This window comes from Ornithorhynchus anatinus, chromosome 17 (genome assembly GCF_004115215.2).
Source record: "Ornithorhynchus anatinus isolate Pmale09 chromosome 17, mOrnAna1.pri.v4, whole genome shotgun sequence".
Taxonomy (NCBI): Eukaryota; Metazoa; Chordata; class Mammalia; order Monotremata; family Ornithorhynchidae; genus Ornithorhynchus; species Ornithorhynchus anatinus.
In genome coordinates, this window is record NC_041744.1 from 44,280,842 (window position 1) to 44,287,223 (window position 6,382).

A 6,382-nucleotide genomic window follows, 5' to 3' on the forward strand; every position below is an offset into this window, starting at 1 on the left:
CAGGTGAAGTGAACAGACCTCACTAAAAATAGTGTGTTCTTAAAAAAAATTAACCTGAGTGGTCTTTGACGCAAATACATTCTACATCCCAGTGTGACATAACATGACTATAAAGGCCTCCCTCTCCTTGATACGTTCAATAGATTGCATAAAGCCAATAATAGCAATGGTCTGTGAATTTCCTGTGTGGTTGTGTTTGGACATTGAATTTATTACTTTATTCCTTGTTCACTTTTCGCAGTCATCAAGCTGCATTTCTCTCTGTCTGCATTTGGGATTTGTTCATAGAGTCAGTGGAGAGATTAAACCTCACCTACAGTCTAAGAAATCAAGCACCGGCCAGATATTCTGATAAAGACAAAAGGACCATCCTCCTTAGAGCAGGTATTTGTCTGTTTCTTTTTATGTCTTCCTCGAGTGTCTCTCCCCCTCTTTCTATACTGCAAGCTCTCTGTGGGCAGGGAATGTGTCTGCTATATTGTTATAATGTGCTCTACCAAGAGCCTGGTGTGGTGTTTTCTAAACAGTAATTGTTCAATAAATTTGATTAATAGCTAAATTATATCTAATTGGGTCAGGGATTCTTGCTTCTCATATGCTGGGCAGGTAAAACCTGTGTCTCTCTCCATTTTATGCAGTTGTACTCTTCTTAAAGCTTATCGTACTCTTCCAAATACTTATTGATTTGATTATAGAGAATGTGTTCAATAAATATTACTTGATTGATTAGTGGATTTTAAGTCTCTAAGCACAACCTAGGATTAACAGGTATAGTGAATATGCAGCATCTGAATTAGAATAAGAACTTAGACTAAATCTTTGTCAGTTTTTGAGATATAGTCAACAAATTAGAGGCACAAATATATATATATAAGAGTACCTGATTGTGTAAAGGACAGAGGGGAGTTTTTAATTTTTGGCAAACATGAAGTGTGACTAGATGCAGTGGACATAATAATAATTAATAATTGCAGTGTTTGTAAAGGCTTACGATGAACCAAACACTGTTCTAAAAGTTGGGCTGGATGAAATAAAATTAAGTTAGATGGAGTTGGGTCTGGCATAGGCCTCACGGCCTAAGGAGGAAGCAGACCAGGCATTTCATCCCCAAAAGGATGAGGAAACTGAGGCACAGATAAATTAAATGACCTGCTGGATCACACAGTAGTGGAACTAGGATTAGAACCCAGTTCCTGGGAATCCCAAGCCCATGCTCTTTCCATTAGGACATGCTGAAGTTTCATTAGCCATAATGTTGGATCAATTCTGCACTTACAAGCAATAATTCATTGAGGTTACCTAGTTGCTAATACAATGTTTAACTTGTACCACTAGTTGACTGAGTGAAAAATAGACAAACACATGGGAATGCCATTCCCGCGTCCATTTTCTGATTTCTCTGTCTTATTACTCCTGAACACCATACTGAGCGTGAAGAAACACAACAGCTTTAAACAGATTGGTATTTTCTTGTTCCTGACCACCCATCATTCAATTTTGGTATTTACTAATCCCCATCAGATTGAGTCTGATAAACTTTAACCTATGTTTCCTTGATATCATCCCCCTCCAGAAATGAATGAGCAGAAGGTGATTTATTCTGAGATGAAATTTCAGCCATGTTCCAAAAAGCAGAAGAGAAAATATCTGGACAAACCTAAAAGCAAAGGTAACTGATGTTGTGTGCTGAAGCCAGGTTCTCCTGACTCAAAGCTAGCATTCCAGAGGTTTTGCATTTTCTTGTGATTGTTCAATTAAACAAAGCCCAAGAGGGTTTTTAAAAGGGTTAAGTTTCCCACTGGTTTCTCCCATACATGACTAGAACCAGAGCACTTCCATAGTTCATAATAATAATAATAATAATAATAATGTTGGTATTTGTTAAGTGCTGACTATGTGTAGAGCACTGTTCTAAGCCCTCGGGTAGATAGAGGGTGATCAGGTTGTCCCACATGAGGCTCACAGTTTTAATCCCCATTTTACAGATGAGGGAACTGAGGCAAAGAGAAGTTAAGTGACTTGCCCACAGTCACACAGCTGACAAGTGGCAGAGGCAGGATTCGAACCCATGACCTTTGACTCCCAAGCCCGTGCTCTTTCCATAGAGCCACGCTGCTTCTTCCAAGTTTCTCCCATAGTTTTATACTCTATAATGGCTGTTAGAATTGTCCTTTCCAGTCGCTGAATCTTTCCATCCTCAGTGGAAATGGGGAAGGTCTGGCTCACAGCTCTTGCAGAATTCATATATTTGTGCCTCTAGTTTGTATCTTATATCCTAACAATGTCCTCAAGGTTTACAACATGCACAACTGTATACCTTTGTTTATTTAGCCTTCCCCCCGGAAACTATTTCTCAACAACTCCGTTGTGTCTATCATTTGCCAATGTTTTACCAAGATTTTGAAACAGACTGGAGCATTTCATTAGTGAAGAAAGAATGCTTGAGCACACAGTTTCCACTAAAATGCAAGGAGCTGAAGTAGGCTACCAAGAACAAATTAAGTGAATAATCCACCCTCATCTTCCAGGCTGAAACTGGATTTTTGAAAAAAAAGCATCCTAAAAAGGCTTAGTATATTGAGGAATTTATTCTATTTTACTTTATCCAAGTCTGGCAAGGCAGGTCTTCCCCATTTCCACCAAGGACATGCAAGATTCGGGGATGAGAAAGCAGAGCCTAATTGCAAAGAATATGAGACAATGAAGTATTTTACATCTATTGACAGTGTAAAACGATATAGCCCCATATATATGTAGAAGAAAGTGATGGACTGCAAAATTAACATCAGCTTAATTCTCAAGTACATTTCTGTTTTGATTAGGTACATGCAGACTTAAGCAATTTATTCACTGGTTTCCAAGAAGCTCTTTAAATAGTAATAGTAATTGCAGTAATAGCAGTATTTAGAAGCAACATGGCCTAATGGATAGAGCACAGGCCCGGAAATCAGAAGGACATGGTTCCTAATCTTGGCTCCCCCACTTGTCTGCTATGTGACCTTGGGAAAGTCACTTCACTTCTCTGTGCCTCAGCTACCTCATTTGTAAAATGGAGATTAAGACCGAAGGGACTATGTCCAGCCTGTCAACTTGTATCTACCACAGTGCAGAGTAAGGTGCCTATCACAAAGTAAACGATTACCAAAAACCATCAAAAAAAAAAGTAGTGTATACAGAATGTCATGCTCTTCATTAACTTCGGGGGAAATTTCAATTAATGAACAAGACACATTCCTTGCTCCCAAGGAAATCACAACCGTACAAGGGAGCTATATCCCGTCTCCTCTGTTTGTCTCCCCCGATTAGACTGTAGGCCCGTCAATGGGCAGGGATTGTCTCTATCTGTTGCTGAATTGTACATTCCAAGCGCTTAGTACAGTGCTCTGCAAGCGCTCAATAAATACTATCAAATGAATGAATGATATATACAAAATACAAATAATAGAATTGGAATAATTGAGTGAACAGTAGAATATATACAGTCTTCAGATAATTGCATAAGAGATGGCTGCTGGGATGAGACTCCTCAGGCAATATAACTTACAGGACGTTTGTGAAGTTAAGAGTTCATTTCAGTTCAGTTGTGATATTTATTTTACTACTTTCTCTGTGTCAAGCCCTGTGCTAAGAACGGCGAACCCCGCCCCTAACAAGCCCAAGATCACATAGCAAACCTCTTTTGGAGTTTGGAAGGTAAACCAAAACTACAATTGTGGGAGGTATTACATTTGAAGAAGACAGACTAAAGTAACCAAATGGCTCAGTTCAAATTTACCCAAAGAAATAACTTCACCACTTCACATAGCTTTTCCACGTCATCTCCAGCGTTCCCAATGCTAAAACACCTTCTTAAATATCTCATCCTCAGAAAGGAGCAAGAAAGAGATGACCTATGCAGAACTGAAATGCCACATTCCTGAACAGCAAGGACGACAAGATACTACCAAGAATAAAGGTTTGATGAATAATCAAAATAATGGTATATTTATCCATTACAGTGCTTATTATAGTGTTTCACACATAGTAAAGGCTTAACAAATGCCATTATCATTATTTATTAAGCATTTACTTTGTTCCATTCATTGGAATAGATATAAGATAATCAGATTGGAAATAGTCCCTATCCCTTATGGTGCTTATAGTCTTTAGAAGGGGGGAAGAGTGGTATTTTAGTTGTATTTTATACCAGGAAACTGAGACCCAGAAAAATTAGGTAACTTGCCCAAGGTCACAGAGGAAGAAAGTGGTGGAGCTGGGATTAGAATCCAGGTCCTTTGACTCTCAAGCTTGGACTTTTTTCATTACACCAGGCTCCTTCTACTTTCCAGCTCCCAGATTTCTGGTACTGTCCAATTTGATTGTCCCCTTGTGTTTCTGAATGTCCGTGGTAATTACGCTTGGGCAAGGAATGTGCTTGTTTATTATTATACTGTACTCTCCCAAGTGCTTATTAGAATGCTCAAGAAATATGACTATTTTGGGAAGATGGGAGAAACATTTCGTTAAAGATAGAGGAGAATGTGGTGCTTTGAAAAATAATTCAGACTGAGACATCGGAGAGGGAACAGAAGCTAGAAAAATAATGAGAATCGACCATTTCAAGACCGAAGGAAACTCTCATTAGGGACTTCATCTCGGTGAGCAAGGCAGGACTGTGAATTGGAATGGAAGAGGTAGACAGTGGAACAGAGACAAGTATTTCTGAGAGGGAAAACTCTGTCCTAGGACTTGAGTAGTTCTGTTCTGTAGTTCTGTAGTCAGAAAACTACAGTGGTGGCTGATAGCAATAAGCACTTTAAATCTATACATGTCAGATAAACTAATGGATTCTATCATATTTACTGTTTGATCATAAGTTAAATCCTATTTACTTACTTATGCAGTTCACTGCACTATGTTCTTGGGAGAGTATAATGGAGTTAGTCGGGACATCCCTTGCCCAAAACAAGCTTAGAGTCTAAATGGTGAGATGGATTTTCTATGAATAAACTATAAATATGCACATCAGTGCTGTGAGAATGAGGGAGGGGTGAATAACTGTTGTTTCATTGTACTTTCCCAAGCGTTTAGTATAGCGCTCTGCACACAATAAGTGCTTAATAAATTCAATTGATTGAATGAATGATTGAATGAATGAAAGAATGAATAAAGGGTGCAAAATCCAAGCGAATAGGTGACACAGACCCTCTTCTTGGGAGAAGAGGAAATTAGGGCCTATTCAGGGAAGACTTCTTCAAGGATTTTGCAGGTAAAGAGAGGGTTTGTCAGTCAGACTTTAAGATGGAGGGTCTTCCAGGCCAGAGGCAGGTTGTGGGTAAGAGTCTAGTGGCAAGATAGATGAGAGGGAGATAGAGTGAGTATGTTGGCATTAGAGGAGCAAAGTGTGTGGGCTGCCTTCTAGTAGTCACGCAGTGAGGTGAGGTAGAAGGGGGTAAGGCGATGGGAGTGCTTTAAGCCAAAGGATAAAGGAGATTCAGATGGATGTGGTAGCTGAATGGGCAAACCCTGGATGTTCATTCGACAGTGGAGAAACAGCTGGCTGAATATTTTTGTTAGTAAAAGACAGGCAGCTGAGGCAGAGTAGGAGCTGGGAGGGGAATTAAGTGAGCGTAGAGGGGGGATGTCAGGAATGAGAGGGAAGGGAATAAGGAGGGGAGGGAGAGGGAGCGGGGGACAATGAGTGGGAAAGAGGAGATAGAGGGACTCATGGAGGAGAGAGACGTGGAGGACGATGTGTGGAGACTTTAACGAATATGTCATGCAGTGTCTGGACATGAGGAACTGTGGTTTGGCTGATTAATTGAACTATGATTAGATGACAGATTGAACCTGTGGGTTGAATAATAATAATAGTAATAATGATATTTGTGAAGTATTTACTATGTGCCAAGCACTGTTTTAAGCACTAGGGTAGATACAAGGTGATCAGGTTGTCCCACGTGGAGCTCAGTGTCTTAATCCCCATTTTCCAGATGACAGAACTGAGGCACAGAGAACTTAAATGTCTTGCCCAAGGTCACACAGCAGGCAGGTGGTGGAGCCGGGATTAGAACCCATGTCCTCTGCCTCCCAAGTCTGGGCTCTTGCCACTAACCCACACTGCTTCCGCATGAGGGAGATGAGTCAAGAATAATGCCAAGGTTGCAGGCTTATGAGACAGGGAGGATGGTGGTGCTGTCTACAGCAGTGGGAAAGTCAGTGGGAGGACAGGGTTTGGGTGGGAAGTTAAGGAGTTCTGCTTTGGATGTGTTCAGTTTCAGATGTCGGTAGGACATCCATGTGGATGTGTATCTGCACACACACGCAAACACACAGAGACACAAATGCACAGTTGTGTAGTTTTAATAATAATAATAATAATAATGATAATCTTGGTATTTGT

General features: G+C 40.2%; 1 long non-coding RNA gene across 1 annotated transcript; it reads left to right on the forward strand.

Moving 5' to 3' along the window:
- Positions 1-246: 246 nt before the first annotated feature.
- LOC114817913 lies at positions 247-3,937 on the forward strand. Its single transcript, XR_005660966.1, has 3 exons — positions 247-384; positions 1,574-1,669; positions 3,869-3,937. It is a non-coding gene; the product is annotated as an uncharacterized LOC114817913 (long non-coding RNA).
- Positions 3,938-6,382: the final 2,445 nt, after the last annotated feature.